The sequence below is a fragment of the Orcinus orca genome, chromosome 7 (genome assembly GCF_937001465.1).
Source record: "Orcinus orca chromosome 7, mOrcOrc1.1, whole genome shotgun sequence".
Taxonomy (NCBI): domain Eukaryota; kingdom Metazoa; phylum Chordata; class Mammalia; order Artiodactyla; family Delphinidae; genus Orcinus; species Orcinus orca.
This window is the reverse complement of record NC_064565.1, coordinates 47,902,166-47,927,603: the sequence shown is the minus strand read 5'-3', so window position 1 is coordinate 47,927,603 and position 25,438 is coordinate 47,902,166. Positions and strand designations below refer to the sequence as shown.

Below are 25,438 nucleotides of genomic sequence, written 5' to 3'. Positions count from 1 at the left end.
AAATAACAACACTCTAGATTGCTATATGGGTCAGTTTTCAGAGAAGTGTACGCACAGGAAGACACCTATGAACGTGCAAATGCTTTATGATTATAGAAGAGGCTTATTCAACAGAAGAAAAAGGGGTTAAAACTTATGAAAGGCTTGAAAATAAGCAAAATTCTGCTGTATTTAAAAGAAATGCAAGGCATTAATAACCAGCAATAAAGATAACATTGGTGGAGTATTATAGCTAGCTTGGTTTCCTTAGAGGAATCTGATTATGCAAAGATGACAATGGCTATGGAGCTGGTGTTGAAAGAGAATTTATTTTTCAGGACCATAGCTTGTGACAAATGAAATGGGTTCTTGGCAGGAGATGAGGTGCCTCTCCTAAGATAAACACATACTAAGAGTGGTATGTTTGCCGGGAAACTTATTGATCTGATATGGACTTTGTATAAATTTGCAAAAGATGTGAAAAAGGTGTAACCTAAAATGTTGTAAATATTTTAATAACTTGTTTACCTGTCAGTCTCTCTGCCTGTTTCCTCAAGAGTAGAGTCTACCATACCATGAGACTAGCCTAGTGCCTGGCATATAATAATAGATACTCAATGTTTCCCAAATAATTGAATACATGAATGAAGGACTGACTGTCTCTTCCATGTCTCATTACAGTCATTAGGCAAATCTGACCAAGTGCTATGATGCTCATGAGACCTTATTTGTTCAATGTGTTACCCTGTGTACTTGTATATGGACATTTGAGACCATAAATGCTGTTTCTGACATTCCTCTTTTAGCTTTCTCCTAAAAATGACTCTACTGTTGGATTTTGATTTCTTATCAACTTCCACAATGTTCATTTCTGTAGGATGATCTGGGGATTTTTTCCCATTCCATCAAATGTCAGTATCAGCTTGCTGTTTACTTCCAAACTCATAGTCTATAAGACAGGGGAAGATGACATATCACCTGAGCCTCCATCTCATTGTTTACTCTCCTGACTTCCACATTAGTGAAGATGGGGTTAGGTTCCAGGTTGCCACCAGTGGTTACTTTATTCCTACAATATTAGAAATAGACAATGGGTCTGATGAGTTTGAGCATTTTCCCCCAATGGGACTCTCCATGAGGAGTTCTCATGCCAGCTCTAGCAGGTATATTCTTTTTAAAACAATTTTTATTTATTTTTATTTATTTACTTTTGGCTGTGTTGGGTCTTTGTTGCTGCACGCGAGCTTTCTCTAGTTGCCGCGAGTGGGCGATACTCTTCATTGCGGTGCGTGGGCTTCTCATTGCGGTGGCTTCTCTTGTTGCGGAGCACAGGCTCCAGGCGCACGGGCTTCAGTAGTTGTGGCACATGGGCTCAGTAGTTGCGGCTCGTGGGCTCTAGAGCACAGGCTCAGCAGTTGTGGCGCATGGGCTTAGTTGCTCTGTGGCATGTGGGATCTTCCCAGACTAGGGATCAAACCCGTGTCCCCTACATTGCAGGCAGATTCTTAACTACTGTCTAGCAGGCAAATTCTTTATCACCCGTTTCTGTGGGGCCCAAGGCTGGGGGTGCAGCCTCATCTGCAAGGAGGAGAGTCTCCTCAAGGACAAGTGAGACGAGGACCTTCAGACTTGGAGTAAGTGGCTCCAGGATCAAAACCTAAGTGCCTTGAACATGAGCCACCCTTTCCTCACTTACAAAAATGGCTTACTAATTCTTCATACAACACCATGGAATGATCTTTATGGCAATCGTTATTTTTTAGTATGTATGTTGTGTTAAGATATAAAATAGTACACTTAAAATACCATCAACTGGATAAAATAACTGTATTCAACCAGTGCTCATTATGTACAAGGTTTAAGGTCTATGAAGGAAAAAATGCCCCACAAAGATCTTAGCTTTGCATTTAAGGCTAGTAAAGATATGAAAGCACTCTATGCCACTGAAAAACTACACACCTTAAAATAAGCAGGTGGGTTGCAAAGAACAAAAATGTTACTATGCAACAGTGAAACAAATAATGCCAAGAAACAAAAATTTAAAATATCAAGAGTATAATACCATGAAACAACCAATGTGTAAGAAAAAGAGAAGCAAAATTTCAGTGAACAAAGAGAATTTGAAAAAGAGAGAAACAGAAACATCACTGGGGAAGTAATTATTCTCTACTAAAAATAGGAGGATCCTTACTGTTTAAAGAAAAATACTAAATTATATTTTTGTAATTACATTACATCACTGTGAGTATACCATCCATAATTTCATACTATTTATTTTTTGATGACTGTCCAGATCTATGACAACAGATGAGCATTTTCTGAATACCACTTTGCCCATGTAATATGCAGGGTGATAAGGGAATACAGGCATAAAGCAAGGTCACTGACCATTAGTGGCTCATCATCTAGCTGAGGCAGCAAAATATGAATCAGATCAAGGCAAAGTATAGCAAGATACAAGTGATGGAATAACAATGCTGAAGTTGATAGGAAGAGGTGGTGAAGAGGTTATAAATCTGTACAAGAAACTACTATTCAGCAAGAGAGGAGACTTTCATAGGTAGGTATGATGTTTTTATTCTCAGATTCCTCAAAGACTAGGAGACATTGCAGGCAATCACACCTATGGGATACAGAAGGATGACCAGGGTACCCAGGCATAACTGAGGACGCGACACTTCTCTACACCTCATCTCTGGAACAGTCCCCAAATACCATTACCAACATGGGACAGAGGAGGGATGCCATAATACTGACAAGCTATACACCTATTCAAGTATTCTGTTCACTTACTTGTAGTTCTCGTAACAGTTTGAGGAGTTGAAGGAATCAAGCTAAGACTAAAGTCACAGAATATTATTACCTCTCTCCATTAGCAAAGAAAAAAAAAAAAAGCAATAGGTACTTATATAGCAAAGAGAGGGTGAGAAATTAGGCCTTGTGCTTCCCTCAATGATCTCAATTTGCCCGAGTTGGGCAATTACATTTTAGGGACCTGAGAAAACTTACAAATAAGTTGCTGAACCATTCTGGCTCTTTGGAGAATCACAGAGAATGGAAGAGGTGCCAGAAAACTGGAAGCAGGAAAATGCCATTGCTGTTTTTGGAAAGAAGAAAGTAGACTCTCTTCACGTTACAAACTAGAGAGCTAGACATAGATCGTGGGTGAGATTCTTACAAGGATTTTGTCCAAGAGATGATCTGTGAGAACCAAAAAGGGGCACGCCAAAGAAAAGTCATGTTAAGCTGGTTTAATTTCTCTTTGGCAGTGTAACCGTGGAAATGCAGTGTGTCTAGACTCTGGTGAGGCATGTATGGTGCTAGAAGTCCCCTACGGTATAATCAGCATAGAAATGGGGCTGGCACAAGGTCAACTGCTGACTCTGACAATCTGTAAATAGCTGAACAAAATATACCAACCTACAGAGGTTTCTAATGTAATGCCAGAGAGCTCTGATCTTGGCCCAGCCCTGACCAAAAACTTTAGCCATAATGTAAATAATAATATACAAGGCATGTTCAAATTCTTCAGTGAGTAGGAATACTGTATTTACCAGGTGATGAAATTCAAATACAAAAACCACTGCTACACTGCAGTGATGAGCTGCCTCTAATGAGAGAAAAACACCAGGGATAAACGTAGGGATTTGCATTTAGTTTAGCTCAGCAGCACACAGGGGAGAAGATTTAGGCACTTCAGACTCAAGAGCAGAATGAGTGAACCATGAGTGAAACAAGGCTGCTGCAAAGCCAAGGTGATGCTATGCTGTATTGATATCAGCATTTAAAGTGATAGGAAGAAGGGGACAAGTGAGTGTACACCTTTTCTTCAGGTGCCTTGGGACATGTCCAGTTATGGGTGGCACATTAACAGGAACGAACACAAGTGCATCCATTCAAGAGAGGATGAAAGGATGAGGAAAGGACTTCAGGAGCACGAACAAGGACAATGAGCTCAAAGCTTAGCCGAGAACACAGGAGGCACAGCAGATGAAACAGGAAGAGAAAGTGTGACCTGAAGACGAGAAGGACCATGCAGACAAGCAAAAGGTCTATAAACCTCTTCAGGACTGCCAAGTGCAAGTAAAGTTAGACTTTTCGGTCCCAAAAGCTAGACCAAAAACTAATGGTGTTGTAACAAACTTGTATTAACCTAATTTACTACTGTCTTTATACTCTGAAGCAAATTTGGCTAATAGTTATATTTTATTATATTTATATATTAATATTACATTATAAAACTAAAGATTGGAGCCATGAGGGCAAGCTCATGAGGTCTTTCCTTTTGGAGTGAAGAGTCAAATGTCCATAATTTCAAAAACTGATAACCCCAAAGGTGGTACAATTCCCCATCACAAGAGGTCTTTGATCACAGTTCAGATGATCAAGTAGCAGGGATGGTACAGGAGGCATCCTGCACTGGGTGTGTGTTAGAATCAGGAAACAAAGTTCTCTGAATCTTGAGGCTGACACTAGGATATGACAACATCTACATTCTGAATTGATGTGAATGCTCCTCAGGGGTTTTCAGAATGTCGTCTACCATAACACACCTCTGTGTAAAAAGGCACCTGAAGGCCAGGACGCTGTGTTTTCCTGAGGGAGTGATGGGCACTGGAAATCTTAGTGCTGACTGTTTCTGTTCAGCTGCACAAAAAGCTCAGGAGTCTGTAACCAACTCTTACAACTGTGTTCCCATTTTATCCCAGCCTTTCATTACTAAATTTCCTCTTTGCTCAGGTCTCTATTTTTATCATTCTATTGAACCTTGTGAAACCCCTTTTGGAAAGCTGACTATGAACGGTTATGTGTTTTCACTGCTACATTTATTGAACACAAATAAGCTTTTGTGTGAAACTGTTAGCATAATATTGTGTGTGTGTGTCTTACAGTGAACTCTTACAAATTAACAAGAAATTCTTCTGCTCAAGGATGCAGGCCACATACATTCTAGTGTGATTATTTAAGGCTTTCTTTGCAGGCTGTGGATGTAATATATAGGTATAACCTAAGACTCAATAACTACAATCCCTTTTACCACAGATAACACTAATCCACAAAATCATCTTCACTAAATTTCTGAGATAGAAGATCAACTAGATACTGGATCTTCCTCTACTTACTCATTTTACTAACAGATAATTTTTGGTCAAAGTATAATAAGTATACTTTATTTTGTCTTATCCAGTGAAATAAATTAGACTGTATTTTTTTCCTACTCTTTTGCATTAGTAATCTGGAGTATAACACACATCTCATGACTTCATTTTGAACACTCAGAAAATGTTATGATGATTGATAACAACCATTTCAAAATTGGTAGGATAAAATAAAGATGTCTAAGAACAAATTAAGACTAATAAAGGACAGAAAATAAGCACAAATATTTAAATTTGATTCAAAGCAATATATTAATAATATAGAATAAAAGTTTGTTAAATAAGCATTAGATGAACAAAATATTATGAGTAAAAATTTTAAAAAATTACTGAGTATCATATGTAGCAAAGATAAGTTTCTTTGCTTTACTTATAATGAAACTGGAACAGATATTACAGAAGAAAAGAATGAAGTACTGGGAATTAGGAATATGCCTCAAAAGTAAAACACCTTCAGTACCATATGGAGTCTATTCTAGAATTCTAAAAAGAATACTAGATACTTTTCACAGTTATAGTTTAAAAATATCTTGGAAATAAGAAGCATTACAAAAATCTGCAACTGTTTAGGAAGCCTAGAGACAGTTACATACTGAACTTCTAATCAAACAGTTCATCCAAAAGATTTCAATTTCCTGGCAAGAATTCATTTAGAAGGGAGCTATATGCCAAACAGCAGAGTAATTCGAGAGAATGGATTAGATATAGCGGTTAATTATTTTGACTTATGGATTTATTATTACAATCAAAAAGATCAATGCACGACAACCTCACACAAAAATAAGCAAAAGAGATGAATAGGTCTTTCAGAAAAGAGAAAATCTAGACGGCCAATAGTGAGTTGCTCAACCTCTTTAGTAATTAGAAAAACACAAGTTCATACTACAATGAGATATCAATACAAAACCACAAAAATGGCAATACATTTTATCAATATCAAATTTTGGCAAAGATGTGGAACAATGGTAAAAATCACAGGCTACTGATGAGTGTGTAAATGGGAACCATAACCTTGGAACACATTTTGGCATTTATCTAGTTGAGCTGCTGATAACATATATTACACAGCCCAGTAATTCCATTCCGGATTATATAGAGATACTTTTGCACACAAACACCTGGAGAGACATATAAGTACGGTCATGGCAGCACTCTTCATGAAAGCCATGAATTGCAAGTAACCCAAATGACAATTAACAGTGGAATGAATAAATACATTGTGGTATACTCATGCAATGTATTTCACCTATAGCAATAAAACAAATGAACGACAGCTGTGTAACAAGAGTGACTCTCACAAGCATAATGTTGAATAAAAGAAGCAAGTCACAAAAGAAACAAACAGTAGAATTCTGCTTATGTAAAGTTTAAAAAATAGGCAAGATAAAACTATGTTTATTAGGGATGCATGCATTGGTACCAAGGAAATGGTTATCACCAAAGTCAGAGGAATGGTTACCTCTTTGGGGAAAAGAAGAGGCTGTGATCTCACAAGGATGCATGAAGAACTTTTGGGGTGCTGGCATGGCGTGGGCAGTAATTAACGGATGTGTATCTTTTGAATTTTTATAATTATATATATATATTTTATTCACTCTCCCAGTTTTTTTGTGAAAAAGTAAAAATATTAATATAGTGGAATGAGCATATGATAAATTCTTATTAGATATAATTTATAAACAGAATAATTTAGCATATTTATAAACAGAATACAATAGTGTTTAATAGCTTAAATACTAAAGATTATCCATTTTTAAAAGAACTGAATTACTTCTGGTTATAAAGCTACACTAAATATAATTTCATGGTTCATAAATGTCTGGAATTCATTTCAATAAAAGGGGGCTCACATTACAAAATAGAATGCCCTCAACCCTGTACACTATTCAACAGTACTTTCTGAAAATGAAACGCATAGTTAATAATAGCACGGCTCACACCTCGAGGCGGCCTCTCACACTGTGTGCGGTGTGAGCGGTGCCCCTTGGAGTCAGCTGGAGTGCTGACAAGGTCCCTGTCATGACAGGTAAATCCTGCAAAACTGTTAATAAAAACTAAAAATTCTATGTGGCATAAACACAGACTGCACTCTGGTATTTTCAACCTTTCCAAAAAACATTTCTTACGGGGAGCAAAAGAGGAAATCTTTTTGTAAAATAATACAGGTTCAGTATTTTTAGGATTTGGGATCCTTTGTAGCATATAGATGTCTGGCATGTTAAAGGGTGTAAAAGAGACAGGATGGGGATAACCAATAGGGTAAGAACATAATTAACTCTGAGGGGGGATGACTGGATGGAGACCATACATTTCCGATGACCATACATTTCCGCTCTTTTCCAACTCACGACGCCATGAAATAACAGAAAAGGCATTTTCTCTTTTTTAAGATAAGAAAATTAGCCAGTCTAGAGATTCAAAAAATGCCATTGATGTGCCAACATACTAGAAAAATAATGGCTGCAGACCTATGGCAAAATAACCGTAAGAAACCAAAACGCAAAAGAGAAAAAAGCCTGCTTGAGAGGCTAGAGCAGTTGGTGAGGGAGCTCAGAGTCGGTGGATCACAGAACTTGAGGCTCTTAGGCCTGGGCCACGATCAGATGATCAAAGGGAGAGAGACAATGCCACTAGGTGGTCAGTCGGCCCCTGCCCTGGACATGCTCTACCAGTTGCCACAGGCAAAGAAGGAGGGATCCAGACAGAGCAGGGCGTCAGTCAGCACTGATACCCAGAAGGGACAGATTCCCTAAACAGAAAAAGTAAAGTGGAATAGGTAGACTAACATCCTTAGTGTTAAAATTGAAAACTGTACTGTGCATGTGAAAGAGAAACAGCCAGAGACCTTGAAAAGAAGACACAGGATAAAGACAAAAATCTCAATCAATGAAATGAACAGCAAAATGAATTTCCGTAAAAAGAGGATTTCATAAGAGTGATGTAAATAATTCTATCTGAGCACCCCACTCCCCATCCCCCCACCCAAAAAAAAAAGAGAGAGAGAGAAAGAAAAAGATGAAAAAGATAAAAGAACAGTTTGGAGACTAGAGACTAGATGCAGAAGTTACGTTTATTTACCAAGAGTACTAGGAAGAGAGAAAAAAGGAGAATAAATACTAAAAGAAGTAAGAAATGAAAATTTCTCAGAGGTGAAAACTAATATTTAAATGGGCCAATAAGTGAATAAAATGAATGAAACAGACTACATCTAGAACCAATGCATTGAAACTTCTACATTCCAAGGATAAAGACAAGACTATAAATGTTAACATGGAGGAAAAATAAACTGCTTACAAAGGAATGAGAATCAGTTTGGCATCAGACCTCTTATCAACTATAGTGGATACAGTAATAACTTCTAAGTACTGACCAAAAATTATTATTCAAATATGAAGAAAAGAAAGGCATTTTAGGACATACCAGGACCCAAGAAAATGTGGCTTCAATATTCTTTAAAGGAAGTTCTGCAACCAAATAATAAATATGATCAGGGAAGGGTTAGTACACAAGAAACAAGTGTTAAGCAGATAATTCAGGAAATTGAAGATTAAAGAAACTCCCCATGATAACAGCAGGAGAGGTGTGGGGAGCTGAAGAAAGTAAAACTGGGACTTCCCTGGTGGCAGAGTGGTTAAGAATCCCCCTGCCAATGCAAGCAACACGGGTTCGAGCCCTGATCCAGGAAGATTCCACATGCCATGGAGCAACTAATCCTGTGCACCATAACAACTGAGGCTGTGCTCTACAGTCTGTGAGGCACAACTACTGAAGCCCACACTCCAAAACAAGAGAAGCCACCACAACGAGAAGCCCGTGCACCACAACGAAGAGTAGCCCCTGCTTGCCGCAATTAGAGAAAGCTCGCGCACGGCAAAAAAGACCCAATGCAGCCAAAAATAAATAAATTAATTACTCAATTAAACAAAAAAAAACCACCTAAAACTGTACTAATGTCTTATTTAACTTTCTGGGATGAAGGGCATACAGAGAAACTCCAGAGGACTGTGCCTTCGCTGCTCCTCTCAGGAAGAGGCAGAGCCCACTGCCTGCCCCTTGAATGTGGGGATGGCCTCTTATGACTCAGAATGCAGCCTAAGTGATTTTGTACAACATCTGAGGCTAAACCTTAAAAAGCATTTGCAGCTTCTTTGGGAACCTTGAGATCACTATGCCATGAAAGAGCTCAGGATTAAAAGATGCTACGGGAGACCTTCAAGATGGCAGGAGTAAGACGTGGAGATCACCTTCCGCCCCATAAATACATCAAAAGTAACATCTACATGGGGAACAACTCCTACAGAACACCTACTGTATGCTGGCAGAAGACCTGAGACTTCCCAAAAAGCAAGAAAATCCCCATGTACATCGGTAGGGCAAAAGAAAAATAAAGAAACACAGACAAAAGAATAGGGACAGGACCCACACCTCTGGGAGGGAGCTGTAAAGGAGGAAAAGTTTCCACACACTAGGAAGCCCCTTCACTGGCGGAGACAGGGGTGGGCGGGAGGGAATCTTCAGAGCCACGGAGGAGAGTGCAGCAACAGGGGTGCGGAGGGCAAAGTGGAGACATTTCTGCACAGAGGATCACCAGCCTGAGACGCTTGTCTGCTCACCTGCCGGGACGGGCGGGGGCTGGAAGCTGAGGCTCAGGCTTTGGAGGTCAGGTCCCAGGGAGAGGACTGGGGTTGGCTGCGTGAACACAGCCTGAAGGGGGATAGTGAGCCACAGCTAGCCATGTGGGAGTCCGACAAAAAGTCTGGAACTGCCAGAGAGGCAAGAGACCTTTGTTTCAGGGTGCGCGAGGAAAGGGGATTCCTTCCCAGTGTGCCCAAAGAAGTTAGAGCACCGCTTATACAAGCTCCAGAGAGGGGCGCGAGCCGTGGCTATCAGCTCAGACCCCAGAGACGGGCATGAACCACTAACGCTGTGGCCGCTGCCACCAAGAATCCTGCGTGCAAGCGCAGGTCACTATCCATACACCCCTGGGGGCCTGTGCATCACGCCACTGCCAGGGTCCCACGATCCAGGAACAACTTCTCCGGGAGAACACACGGCGTGCCTCAGGCTGTTGCAACATCATGCTGGCCTCTGCTACCTAAGGCTCACCCCTCATTCCAATTATGACTACCGTACCCTCCCTCTCCCCAGCCTGAGTGAGCAAGAGAGCCCTAATCAGCTGTTGCTTTAAGCCCCTCCTATCTGGGCAGGGAACAGACTCCTGAGGGCTGCCTACACGCAAAGGCGGGGCAAAAACCAAAGCTGAACTCTAGGAGCTGTGCGAACAAAGAAGAGAAAGGAAAATTTCTCCATGCAGCTTCAGGAGCAGCAGATTAAAACACCACAATCAACTTGACAAACGCTGCATCTGAAGAATACCTGAACAGACAATGAATGTTCCCCAAATTGAAGCAGTGGACTTTGGGAGCAACTGTAGACTTGGGGCTTGCTTTCTGCATCTAATTTGTTTCTGGTTTTAAGTTCATCTTAGTTTAGTATTTATTATCATTGATGGATTTGTTTGTTGCTTTGGTTGCTCTCTTCTAATTTTGTTTTTAAATATATATATATATATATATATTTTTTTTTCTTCCTCCTTTTTCTTTTTGTGAATGTGTATGTGTATGCCTCTTTGTGTAATTTTGCCGGTATAGGTTTGCTTTTACCATTTTTTTTTCTTTCTTCCTTTTCTTCTGAGCTGGGTGGCTGGCAGGGTCTTGGTGCTCCAGCCAGGTGTCGGGCCTGAGCCGCTGACGTGGGAGGGCCAAGTCCAGGACACTGGACCACCAGAAACCTCCTAGCCCCACATAATATCAATTGGCAAGAGCTCTTGCAGAGATGTTCATCTCAACACTAAGACCCAGCTCCACCCAATGGCCAGCAAGGTCCAGAGCTGGATGCCTCATGCCAAACAACTATTAAGACAGGAACACAACCCCACCCATTAGCAGAGAGGCTGCCTAAGTCATACTAAGTCCACAGACACTCCACAACACACCACCCCCCATCAGAAGGACAAGATACAGCCCGACCCACCAGAACACAGGCACCAGTCCCCTCTACCAGGAAGCCTACACAAGCTACTGAACCAACCTCAGCCACTGGGGGCAGAAAATAATAACGATAACCAAACAGGAACTATCAACCTGCAGCCTGCGAAAAGAAGACCCCAAACACAGTAAGTTAAGCAAAATGAGAAGACAGAGAAACACACAGCAGATAAAGGAGCAAGATAAAAACGCACCAGACCAAACAAATGAAGAGGAAATAGGCAGTCTACCTGAAAAAGAATTCAGAGTATTGACAGTAAAGATGATCCAAAATCTTGGAAACAGAATGGAGAAAATACAAGAAACGTTTAACAAGGACCTAGAAGAACTAAAGAGCAAACAAACAATGATGAACAACACAATAAATGAAATTAAAAATACTCTAGAAGGAATCAATAGCAGAATAACTGAGGCAGAAGAACGGATAAGTGACCTGGAAGATAAAATAATGGAAATCACTGCCACAGAACAGAATAAACAAAAAACAATGAAAAGAATTGAGGATGGTCTAAGAGACCTCGGGGACAACATTAAACGCATCAACATTCAAATTACAGGGATGCCACAAGAAGAAAAGAAAGGGTCTGAGAAAATATTTCAAGAGATTATAGTTGAAAACTTCCCTAAGATGGGAAAGGAAATAGTCAATCAAGTCCAGGAAAAGCAGAGAGTCCCATACAGGATAAACCCAAGGAGAAACACATCAAGACACATATTAATCAAAAATTAAATACACAGAAAAAATATTAAAAGCAGCAAGGGAAAAGCAACAAATAACATACAAGGGAATCCCCATAAGGGTAACACCTGATCCTTCAGCAGAAACTCTACAAGCCAGAAGGGAGTGGCAGGACATATTGAAAGTGATGAAAGGGAAAAACCTACAACAAAGATTACTCTATCCAGCAAGGATCTCATCCAGATTCGGTGGAGAAATTAAAACCTTTACAGACAAGCAAAAGCTAAGAGAATTCAGCACCACCAAACCAGCTTAAAAACACATGCTAAAGGAACTTCTCCAGGCAGGAAACACAAGAGAAGGAAAAGACCTACAATAAGAAATCCAAAACAATTAAGAAAATAGTAATAGGAACATACATATTGATAATTACCTTAAATGTAAATGGATTAAATGCTCCAACCAAAAGACATAGACTGGCTGAAGGGGTACAGAAACAAGACCCATATATATGCTGTCTACAAGAGACCCACTTCAGACCTAGGGACACATACAGACTGAAAGTGAGGGGATGGAAAAAGATATTCCATGCAAATGGAAATCAAAAGAAAGCTGGAGTAGCAATTCTCGTATCAGACAAAACAGACTTTAAAATAAAGATTATTACAAGAGACGAAGAAGGACACTACATAATGATCAAGGGATCAATCCAAGAAGAAGATATAACAATTGTAAATATTGATACACTCAACATAGGAGCACCTCAATACATAAGGCAAATGCTAACAGCCATAAAAGGGGAAATCGACAGTAATACATCATAGTAGGGGACTTTAACACCCCACTTTCACCAATGGACAGATCATCCAAAATGAACATAAATAAGGAAATGCAAGCTTTAAAAGACACACAGGACCAGACAGACTTTATTGATATTTATAGGACATTCCATCCAAAAACAACAGAATACACTTCCTTCTCAAGTGCTCATTGAACATTCTCCAGGAGAGATCATATCTTGGGTCACAAATCAAGCCTCAGTAAACTTAAGAAAATTGATATTGAATCAAGTATCTTTTCTGACCACAGCGCTATAAGACTCCATATCAACTACAGGAAAAAAACTGTAAAAAATACAAACATATGGAAGCTAAACAATATGCTACTAAATAACCAAGAGATCACTGAAGAAATCAAAGACGAAATAAAAAAATACCTGGAAACAAATGACAATGAAAACACGAAGACCCAAAACCTATGGGATGCAGCAAAAGCAGTTCTAAGAGGGAAGTTTATAGCAATACAATCCTACCTCAAGATAAATCTCAAATAAACAACTTAACCTTACACCTAAAGCAATTAGGGAAAGAAGAACCAAAAAACCCTAAAGTTAGCAGAAGGAAAGAAATCATAAAGATCAGATCAGAAATGAATGAAAAAGAAATCAAGGAAACGATAGCAAAGATCAATAAAACTAAAAGCTGGTTCTTTGAGAAGATAAACAAAATTGATAAACCATTAGCCAGACACATCAAGAAAAAAAGGGAGGAGACTCAAATCAATAGAATTGGAAATGAAACAGAAGTAATAACTGACACTGCAGAAATACAAAGGATCATGAGAGATTACTACAAGCAACAAAATGCCAATAAAGTGGACAACCTGGAAGAAATGGACAAATTCTTAGAAGAGCACAACCTTCTGAGACTGAACTAGGAAGAAATAGAAAATATAAACAGACCAATCACAAGCACTGAAATTGAAACTGTGATTAAAAATCTTCCAACAAACAAAAGTCCAGGACCAGATGGCTTCACAGGTGAATTCTATCAAAGAGCTAACACCTATCTTCTCGAACTCTTCCAAAATATAGCAGAGGGAAGAACACTCCCAAACTCATTCTACGAGGCCACCGTCACCCTGATACCAAAACCAGGCAAAGACTTCACAACAAAAGAAAACTACAGACCAATATCACTGATGAACATAGATGCAAAAGTCCTCAACAACATACTATCACAGATTGCAACCACACATTAAAAGGGTCATACACCATGGTCAAGTGGGGTTTAACCCAAGAATGCAAGGATTATTCAATATATACAACTCAATCAATATGATACACCATATTAACAAACTGAAGGATAAAAACCATATGATTGTCTCAACAGATGCAGAAAAAGCTTTTGATAATATTCAACGCCCATTTATGATAAAAACCCTACAGAAAGTAGGCATAGAGGGAACTTACCTCAACATAGTAAAGGTCCTATATGACAAACTCACAGTCAACATCATTCTCAATGGTGAAAAACGGAAACCATTTCCTCTAAAATCAGGAACAAGACAAGTTTGCCAACTCTCACTGCTATTATTCAACATAATTTTGGAAGTTTTAGCCACAGCAATCAGAGAACAGAATGAAATAAAAGGAATCCAAATCGGAAAAGAAGTAAAACTGTCACTGTTTGCAGATGACCTGATAATATACAGAGAGAATCCTAAAGATGTTACCAGAAAACTACTAGAGCTAAGCAATGAATGTGGTAAACTTGCAGGATACAAAATTAATGCACAGAAATCTCTTGCATTCCTATACGCTAACAATGAAAGATCAGAAAGAGAAATTAAGGAAACAATCCCATTCACCTTTGCAACAAAAAGAATAGAATACCTAGGAATAAACCTACCGAAGGAGGTAAAAGACCTGTACTCAGAAAACTATAAGACACTGATGAAAGAAATCAAATATGACACAAACAGATGGAGAGATATACCATGTTCTTGGATTGGAAGAATCAATATTGTTAAAATGACTATACTACCCAAAGCAATCTACAGATTCAGTGCAATCCCTATCAAACTACCAATGGCATTTTTCACAGAACTGGAACAAAAAATTTTACAATTTGTATGGAAACACAAAAGACCCCTAATAGCCAAAGCAATCTTGAGAAGCAAAAGCGGAGCTGGAAGAATCAGACTCCCTGACTTTAGACTATACTAGAAAGCTACAGTAATCAAGACAGTATGGTACTGGCACAAAAACAGAAATACAGATCAATAGAACAGGATAGAGTGCCCAGAGATAAACCCAAGCACATATGGTCACCTTATCTTTGATAAAGGATGTCAGAATATACGATGGAGAAAAGACAGCCTGTTCAATAAGTGGTGTCGGGAAAACTGGACAGCTACACGTAAAAGGATGAAATTAGAACACTTCCTAACACCATACACAAAAATAAACTCAAAATGGATTAAAGACCTAAATGTAAGCCCAGATACTATAAAACTCTTAGAGGAAAACATAGGCAGAACACTCTATGATGTAAATCACAGCAAAATCCTTTTTTTTTTAAATTTGCGGTATGCGTGCCTCTCACTGTTGTGGCCTCTCCCGTTGCGGAGCACAGGCTCCGGACGCGCAGGCTCAGTGGCCATGGCTCACGGGCCCAGCTGCTCCGCGGCATATGGGATCTTCCTGGACCGGGGCACAAACCCGTGTCCCCTGCATTGGCAGGCGGACTCTCAACCACTGCGCCACCAGGGAAGCCCGCAAAATCCTTTTTGACCCACCTCTTAGAGAGATGGAAATAAAACCAAAAATAAACAAATGGGACCTAATGAAATTTAAAAGCTTTTGCACAGCAAAGGAAACCATAAACCAGACGAAAAGACAACCCTCAGAATGGCAGAAGATATTTGTAAATGAAGCAACTGAGAAAGGATTAATCTCCAAAATTTACAAGCAGCTCATGCAGCTCAATATCAAAAAAACAAACAACCCAATCAAAAACTGGGCCAAAGTCCTAAATAGACAATTCTCCAAAGACAGACTGGTTGCCAACAGACACATGAAAGGATGCTCAACATCACTAATTAATAGAGAAATGAAAATCAAAACTACAATGAGGTATCACCTCACACTGGTCAGAATGGCCATCATCAAAAAATCTACAAACAATAAATGCTGGAGAGGGTGTGGAAAAAAGGGAACCCTCTTGCACTGTTGGTGGGAATGTAAATTGGTACAGCCACTATGGAGAACAGTATGGAGGTTCCCTAAAAAACTAAGAATAGAACTAACATACCACCCAGCAACCCCACTACTGGGCATATACCCTGAGAATACCATAATTCAGAACGAGACATGTACCACAATGTTCACTGCACCACTATTTACAATAGCCAGGACACAGAAACAACCTAAGTGTCCATCGAGAGATGAATGGATAAAGAAGATGTGGCACATATATACAATGGAATACTACTTGGCATAAGAGGAAATGAAATTGAGTTATTTGTAGTGAGATGGATGGACCTAGAGTCTGTCATACAGAGTCATGTAAGTCAGAAAGAGAAAAACAAATACCGTATGGTAACACATATATATGGAATCTAAAAAAAGAAAAAAAAATGGTCCCAATGAACCTAGGGGAAGGACAGGAATAAAGACACAGACGTAGAGAATGGACTTGAGGACCCGGGGAGGGGGAAGTGTTAGCTGGGACGAAGGTAAAGAGTAGCACTGACATATATACACTACAAAATGTAAAATAGATAGCTAGTGGGAAGCAGCTGCATAGCACAGGGAGATCAGCTCGGTGCTTTGTGACCACCTAGAGGGGTGGGGTAGGGAGGGTGGAAGGGAGATGCAAGAGGGAGGGGATATGGGGATATATGTATATATATAGCTGATTCACTTTGTTATACAGCAGACACTATCACAACATTGTAAAGCAATTATACTCCAATAAAGATGTTAAAACGAAACAAAAAAGAGATGCTACGGAGACACAGACCCAGCGATCCCAGCCATACCAGCTAAGACCTTGGAATATGTAAGACAGGCCATGTTAGAAAGTCCTGCCCTGACCAAGCCACCAGCTGTCTGTAGCCACCTGAGTGAACCCAGGCAAGATCAGCAGAACCTCCTAAGTAACCTAGAATTGTGAGAAATTTAAAAATCGTTGTTTGAGTCACTGAGATTTCAGATGACTTGTTATATGATGAATAAGTAAAACTAACTGATACAACCATGAAGACAAAAAATGAGGATAAAGGGAAAAAATTTAACTTACATTATTTTTAAATGGTATAAGATTAAAAAATTAAACTTTACATGCTGAATTAACTTCTAAAGATATAGTTTATTTAATGCATCATTGATCTACCACTTACTATGTACCACACTACAAACTAGGTGTAACTGAAAATATAAAGATGAATAAGACCCTGATCTCCAAGCCAATTTACGGTCTAAAAGGAAAGACAAGGTAAATAAAGATCTATAATAAAATACACATCTCGAGATAAATGGGGCACTAAGAGCTCAAATACAGGAAGCAGGTGCTCAAAGCTGGGTTTCAGTAGGTATGTATAAATGAGGACACACTATACCAGGTGCAGCAGCAGGACCCAGGTGGGGAAACAAGTCCACCTATAATGTATTAATTAATTTTATTAAGCTTTTATATGTAAAAATTTGCTCTAGGTTCAACAGATTTCTCAAAAACTTCCCTAGACTCTTGTTTTATATCATATGCAATTAAGGGTATGGCAAGCCATATCAAATCTCAAGCTGTTTAAATAAAAGATTTATTTTACTTATTTATTTATTTATTTATTTCTCGGTACGCGGGCCTCTCACTGTTGTGGCCTCTCCCGTTGCGGAGCACAGGCTCCGGACGTGCAGGCTCAGCGGCCATGGCTCATGGGCTCAGCCGCTCCGCGGCATGTGGGATCCTCCCGGACCGGGGCATGAACCCGTGTCCCCTGCATCGGCAGGCGGACTCTCAACCACTGTGCCACCAGGGAAGCCCAATAAAAGATTTATTTTTATTTTTATCATTAGTTTTTCATATCAAATGCTAGTGGTAAAGATTAAAGTCTACTAAAACCACTAGCACAGCACATATGGGGATTTAGAAAAATGGTAATTTATAAATCAATTACTAGAGGCAATAAAAACAAAGTAAATGTTTAATTAAGGACTTGGGCATTTAATAACATTTATAAGGTCTTTTAAAAAAAAAGTATACAGTCTAGTAACAACCTGATATCTTATGCAGAGTCTGCCTATTTAGTTCATGATAAGTGATGTTTCTTTTTACATGGACTAGTTAAATGATTTCTCAGTGTCTTGGGATTTACACTAGGCTCTCTAGCTGAAAATAACCCACAAGTTCTGTATCAGATGTCTCAGAAGCATTGCATTAGACTTCTATTTAAATTACAAATTCATTTGTAATTTGAAAGGTTCAATTTAAAATTCTCAAAATATGCTCCATGGACTACTTCTAATATGTCAAAAACAATGTCTCTATGGTTAGTAAGTGTGGGAGATGCTACAGAGCATGCTTCCTCTTGAAGATTCCAAAAAACCTTTGTTATTTAATGTGAGACCTGTAGGGCAGCTACACTGGCAGCACTTTAGAGCTTATAACAAATGCAGAATTTCAGGCCCTACCCAACACCTACTGAAACAATCTTCATGTGAATAAGATCACCAGTGTTTTGTATACACCTTCAAGGTTGAGAAGCAGTGGTGCAGAGCATTTAAAGACTGAGAAATCTTAAAAGTAGATGAATCTGTTTAATCTCATCTAACTCAGTATCTCACACTTATCTGACCCTCAATCATTTTGAGGTCACCTATTAACATTCTGAGGAACATGCTTTGGGAAATCCCACAATATAATAATAATTATTACTAATGAGTATATAAAGTTAGGGTACTGTCCCACCCTTCACAATTAAAATTTGGCTCTCTCAGCTTTTCCAGTCATGTCAGTCCATTAAAAGAAAAACATTAATTAAGTACTTTTAAGAAAATGGTACAGAAAATTTTAAGTTCTCTTCAGTAAAGATTCCTGCCAACAAAATTAAGCACGGAATTGTGTTTTGGCTGTAAGTTGGGTACCAATTTCTTGGAAAACTTCATTTCTAAATGAAGGAATAAATGGTTTTCCAGAAAAAGCACCCAGTCTGCTCCAGGCCAGGTGCGAGTTTTAATTCTATTTTTCACACTTGTCTTGCGAACAGTCATGTGGAAATAGACATGGTGTACGGCACACACTGGTATTTTGGTTGGGAAGATCAACTCCCCATTTGGGATATATAACAATTAGCCTAAAACATGTCCAGTTTAAGACAGATGTTAGTCTAGAAGGCACTTTACTGAAAGCACAGGTGAAAAAGGAAAGCTGACAGTTGTGAACTGGAGTATCATCAAAAACATTGATCTTATACATGCTTAAAGTAGCTTTTAATAATACCGATTTAAGCAATAGTGCATGTAATGATTCCAATTTTGTAAGTAGCTCTTTAGAGTAAAAGGGAAAATTCTAGATTTAAAAAGGCATCAAAACTGGAAGTATGGTAGATAAACAACTGTAACAACAATCCTTTCTTTCTGTCCCTGTTTTCAGCAAGTTAAAATTAGAGAAATGATGGTTAACTTTCAGTCTCCTTTAATCAGTTTAAATTCTGTACGCTTAATACTATATTTTGTTTTCAAGAAGACAGACACATTTTCACACTTAACATCTCCAAACAGCTATGTGAAGAAAGCACAAGAAAAAGCTACAAAGCTTCTGGCATTTTGTTGATCACAGATGGAGCATATGCAATGGACTATACTGAATTTCCTCTCCATATCCCCTAACCATACACACTAGATTCAGGGAGAGCAGGGACTGTTTTCATCTGAATCACCACTGTATTCTCAGCACCAATACAAGTGCCTGAAACATAGTACATGTTCAATAGTGTTTGTTCAGTGGAAGAACGAAACAAACTGAAGGAAAGAACAACAATACACCTGCACTTCTATCAAAAAAGCATCTATAATAGGTGCCAGGCGGTGTTAGGTTTCAGAACCATTGAGATGCTGAAGGAGCTCACGGTCTAACAGGAAAGAAAGGAATAAAAATAGTGTGATAAATGCAACAGTAAAGATCATAAAACATGCCATAGGAAGAGGGACATCAGGCAAGATGAGAGTTACTACAAAGACAGAGGTATAAAACATCGCAATGTGTTGTGCTCAGAGAATGCCAACAGTCTAAAATTAGGGTGGCGAGGAGGAGGAAAGAGAAAACTCTGGAGATGAGGAGATGAAGGAACTATGAAGGCAGGGAAAGCATAGCTCGTCTACCAGGTCTTTAAAATTGCCTAAGATGATGGTGAAAGTTGAGGCAAAGAGTACAACTGAATCAGATACCAGCGCCCCAGTGAAGGCAGTAACGTGACCCGGAGTTAGATGACACGGCTAAGGGAGAGTAGGAGAGGGTAAAAGCTAGACGGTGTCAGCTTAGAGCAGCGGGAAAACATCTGGAAAGCCCAGTGAGCAGCCAGAAAGCAAATGTGGGGAAAAGGGCAACAACATTTAAGAAGACTTCAAAAAGAACACACCATGCAAAACCTGTAACAGGAAACAATTATTCTTCTGTCCCCCATGTGCCAAGTTCCTGGGGATACAAGGATGAATATAATCCTGGGAAACCCGTCCTTCATTGTTCGAGTGGTCTGCTTAGAGAAATGACAAGAAGTCCCCAAGCATCACCACCCTCTTTGCTTCCATATCCTCACAGGGAGCATCCAATATAATAGGGAGAGAGAAAGGAAAGAGGGCTGCTCCCAGGAGACAAAATTTAATAAAATAAGGATAAGACTGGCTGTGAGGGGAAATAAACTAAGAACCAATAAATGCATTCCCCTTAAGAACTTTATAAAAACTATAATCAGGAAAAGACTACAACATCCAGACCAGAATCAAAATGTGACTTATGCTCCATTACATGTAATTACCATCAGAATCAGAGAAGGGGATAGTTGTGAGTGTGAAGCACTGAAGAGGAAAAACTAGATTCGGGCCCTGTCTGGAGAAGTCAAATAAGAGATTTCTAGAAAGATCTTCTCTATAAGATCTTTCACTATAAGGGACAGAGACGGTCCTCAAATGAAATCTCTCTTGAAACTCTCGTCACCTTTGACAGGACTCTAGGTTCACCACTGCAACAGTTACCCAGATGCCAGAAGGGAGAGGCCTGCTCAGCAACCACGCACATTTCGGCAGTTATGAATTCATAAATTAATAAACGAGTGGTCTGGTTTATAGATTAGTCCTGGTTCCTAGAAGTGCAGAACTGAGGACAGGCTCAGGTCAGGACTGTGGGGACTTCAAAGCTCAGGATGGCGTTTGGGGAGGCCTGGCCTCTACCCCTAGTTGTTCTCCCCAGAAAACAATCTAGCTGAGGAGTGGCTCACTCCAATTCAGAAATGTAAGAAAGGGTTGACACAAAACCCACACAAATGAAAAGGTCAGTCACCATGAGGAACATGTCCATTAGTCACTCTAGAACAGGATGAAAACAGCTACACGCTCACAGAGCTGCCTGTGAAGGTTTTACATGCCCCGTGCACAATCTCTACCACTGCCATGCATCCGCTGTGCTCCTGCGCTGCGTGGCCACCATATGCATGGCAATGAAAGTCAACTCTTTCAACACTCACTGGTTTAAATCAACTTCTGCAGAACCATGCCTTAATTCTGGGTTATCATTTATCTTTAAAATCTGTTTTAAATTTTGCTTTCAAAAACCAGTGCATTTACAGGGAACTGTATTCAATATCCTGTGATAAATCATAATGGAAAAGAATATAAAAAAGAATGTCTATATGTGTGTAACTGAGTCACTTTGCTATACAGCAGAGATTGGCACTACACTGTAAATCAATTGTACTTCAGTTAAAAAAAAACAACAACAGTGCATTTAATCATCTGAAGTGCAAAAAATTTCAAAACCAAGAACCAGGAAAGCATGGTTCTGTGTTCCACATGTGACATCCAGAAAGCATCTACGCGATTTTATTTTGTACATTTTAAAATAAAAGCCTGTCCTTGTTAAAATTCACAGTATTTGTGTATTCCTAGTCTGGTCACCCGGGAGCACAAATGCCTACGAATGAATATATAATAATACAGAACTGTCTTCAAATTTGCAACAAGCAACCAGAAAAACTTTAAATGTTTAAAATGTTATAACATTAAAAAAAATTAAGATACAATTCATACCATACCATTTCTACTGGCTTTACTACTGCCCATTTTTATGACTAAATATGCTTTAGTCAGGAGTTTTTATTAAACACCCAATGGGACAGATTCAGAGTGGGTATCTATTGTGACTAGCTTGTGTTTACATATGCTCTTATTTCACGTGTAAAATTTAAATGGCATGTCATAGAAGGAAGGTAAATAAATGTTTTCTTTATGAAAGCTTGAACAAAAAACAAATTGGAAAAGAGAAGATGTTTCACTCTGAAAATGTCTTCCTAACTGGTCTCAGTGTGTCTGTCTGTCTGCGTCTCTCTCTCAAATAAAATTCGTTACCGCTTTCCAGAAGGAAATTCAGTCTGGTAATACAGTTAACCAAGCAAATGTTATTCATCAGATAAATAACATTAAATTTTTCTAAGTTTCAGCAAATCCTCCTCCTCCAAAAGGTAGAACATTTGTTTGTTTCGAAGTACTGATAAGTTTCAGCATTCAAATAAAACTCATTATGTCTCAAATTAACCAAAAACCACACTTTTCATCAACGTAATACAATACATATGGAAAATAAAAACTGTCGACCTCAAGGATTTGAGAAAAGGTTCTGTGAAGACTGGTATCACAGTAGAGGACTCTAACCTGGGCTTTATTCTTTTCTTTTTTTGCGGTACGCGGGCCTCTCACTGTTGTGGCCTCTCCCTTTGCGGAGCACAGGCTCCGGACGCGCAGGCCCAGTGGCCATGGCTCACAGGCCCAGCTGCTCTATGGCATGTGGGATCTTCCCGGACCGGGGCACGAACCCGTGTCCCCTGCATCAGCAGGCGGACTCTCAACCACTGCGCCACCAGGGAAGCCCTAACCTGGGCTTTATACACATTTGTGTGTTCCCTCTCACCTGCATTCTTCTCCTCCCGCAACTCACTCGGGCTCACAGAGGTCATCCCTGACCACTGTGGTCTTCTGGAACAAGAAGAGTTGAGCAGGCCTTTGAAGGATTAAGAATGGCGGACGGCGTGGGTAGGTATAGCAGTGCAGATCACCACAGAAATCAGAGGCAAAAGTGAGGTGGAAATGTGGAAGGAGCCCCACTAATTCTGCTTGTTCCCAAACTGTGGGCATCCTTGCAAGCAAGCAGTGGCTCCCTCAGCGTAGCCTCTCATTATGGTGCGATTTCCAGGCCTGTGATCTGCTGCCTGAGGCTGGGTGAGTAGAGCTAGCCCCTCCTCCCCGCCCCAGAGCTCCAGCCCTGGGCTTTCTGCTGCTTCCCGAGCGTAGCCACTCCACCTCCAGTCATTTCAAACTCCACAAGCAAGCGTAAAACCAAGCTCACTGCCTTCTGCTTCACCAAACTGTTTCTTCCTTCTGCACACACAGACTGTGTATGTGCCTCTCCTTATGAAGGCATTTCTCAGTGTGCTCTGGAAATGCCTTTTTTTTTTAATGACTCACCCCTCTAGTCTAACTAATCTAGTTAAAGTCTTAACACCACCAGCATACAATGCTCATTTTCACCCACTTGTATCTGCTCTATAAATGTTCCCTCACCTATTTAGACTTAAGTTTATTGAAACCAGGACCCTTGTCTTAGACGTCTGTCTTTTCTTTGGTGTCTCGCACATGTGCCGGGGCATTTCATACGATGCCTGCTAACAGAACAGGTTTTACTATGTGAGGAGTTGAAAACAGAAACTGGCACTCTACTGCTGTACTTGCTGAAAAATGTTTAATATATTAGATGGCTCATATTCAAAGAACCACTGAATAAACTGCTTCCCTAAAAAAGTCTTTTGTTCAGTAGTTGGCACTAAAAATGTCAGAAAGAGTCAGACTTCATTTTCAATCTTCCTACTGAGGTAACTGGTTTCTTTTTAGGTGTGGGTTTGACTTTCTTGAGGGAAGAACTTAGGAAAATAGCTGTGAGTCAAGGAAGCTACATTCCATTAGCAGGAGATAACACAACCTATGTCACAATGTGGTCACACTAGTATTTCTAAGTTCTCAGTTGCAGATCTAGTAAATAAAGTGTATTTTTAATGAGACCCTATAAATCAGAGCTATGATTCCTGCAATAATCTAGAAAGCTGTTATCAAAGTCTTGATTATGTTTCAATATACTGAAACGTCACCTGTTCCAATTAAATGGACAGGAAAATAAAGGGACTGAATTATTCCATACTTTATTTTTTTTTATGCCCTCAAGGTCCATCCATGTTGTCACAAATGGCAGGATTTCCTTCTTTTTTATGACTGAATAATACACATACACAGACACATACACACACACACACACACACACACACACACACACACACACACACCCCACATTTTCCTTATCTGTTCATCCCTTGATGGACATGTAGGTTGTTTCCATGTCTTGGCTATTATAAATAATGCTGCAGTAAACATGGGAGTGCTGATATCTCTTCGAGATAGTGATTTCACTCCTTTAAATATGTACCCAGAAGTGGGATTGCTGGATCATATGGTAGTTCAGATTTTAATTTTTTGAGGAACTTTCATATTGTTTTCCCATAGTGGCTATACCAGTTTACATTCCTGCCAACAGTGCACCATGGTTCCCTTTTCTCCACATCCTGGACAGCATTTGTTATCTCTTCTTTTGATAATAGCCATTCTAACAGGTGGGAGGTGATATCTCATTGTGGTTTTGATTTGCATTTCCCTGATGACATTGAACACCTTTTCATGTACTTGTTGGCCATTTATATGTCTTCTTTAGAAAAATGTTTATTCGAGTCCTCCACCCATTTTTTAATCAGACTGTTTGTATTTTTGCTATTGAGTTGTATTAGTTCCTTACACATTTTGGATATTAACCCCTTATCCAATATATGGTTTACAAATATTTTCTCCCATTCCATAGTTTTCCTTTTCATTTTGTTGATTATTTCTTTAGCTGTACAGAAGGTTTTTAGTTTGGTGTAGTCCCACTTGTTTATTTTTGCTTCTGTTGCTTGTGCTTTTGGTGTCATATCCAAAAAATCATTGCCAAGACTCAGGTCAAGGAGCCTTTCCCCTATATTTTCTTCTAGGAGTTTTACAGTTTTAGGTCTTAAGTTTAATTCTTTTTTTTTTTAAATTAAAAAAAAATTATTTTTTTATTTATTTTTGGCTGCGATGGGTCTTCATTGCTGTGCGTGGGCTTTCTCTAGTTGCGGCAAGCAGGGGCTACTCTTTGTTGTGGTGTGCTGGCTTCTCATTGTGGTGGCTCCTTTTGTTGCAGAGCACGGGCTCTAGGCACGCAGGCTTCAGTAGTTGTGGCACATGGGCTCCGTAGTTGTGGCTCCCAGGCTCTAGAGCACAGGCTCAGTAGTTGTGGCGCACAGGTTTAGTTGCTCTGCGGCATATGGGATCTTCCTGGACCAGGGCTCGAACCCGTGTCCCCTGCATTGGCAGGCAGATTCTTAAGTTTAATTCTTTTTGAGTTAATTTTTGTGAGTGGTATAAGATAGGGGTTCAGTTTTTCTTTTGCATGTGGATATCCAGTTTT

General features: G+C 39.6%; 1 protein-coding gene across 16 annotated transcripts in view; it reads right to left on the bottom strand.

The window, feature by feature from the left end:
- The window catches only part of PKP4 (plakophilin 4), a 961,933-nt gene that overhangs the window by 169,406 nt on the left and 767,089 nt on the right, over positions 1–25,438 (bottom strand). The gene's annotated exons all lie outside the window — the stretch shown is intronic.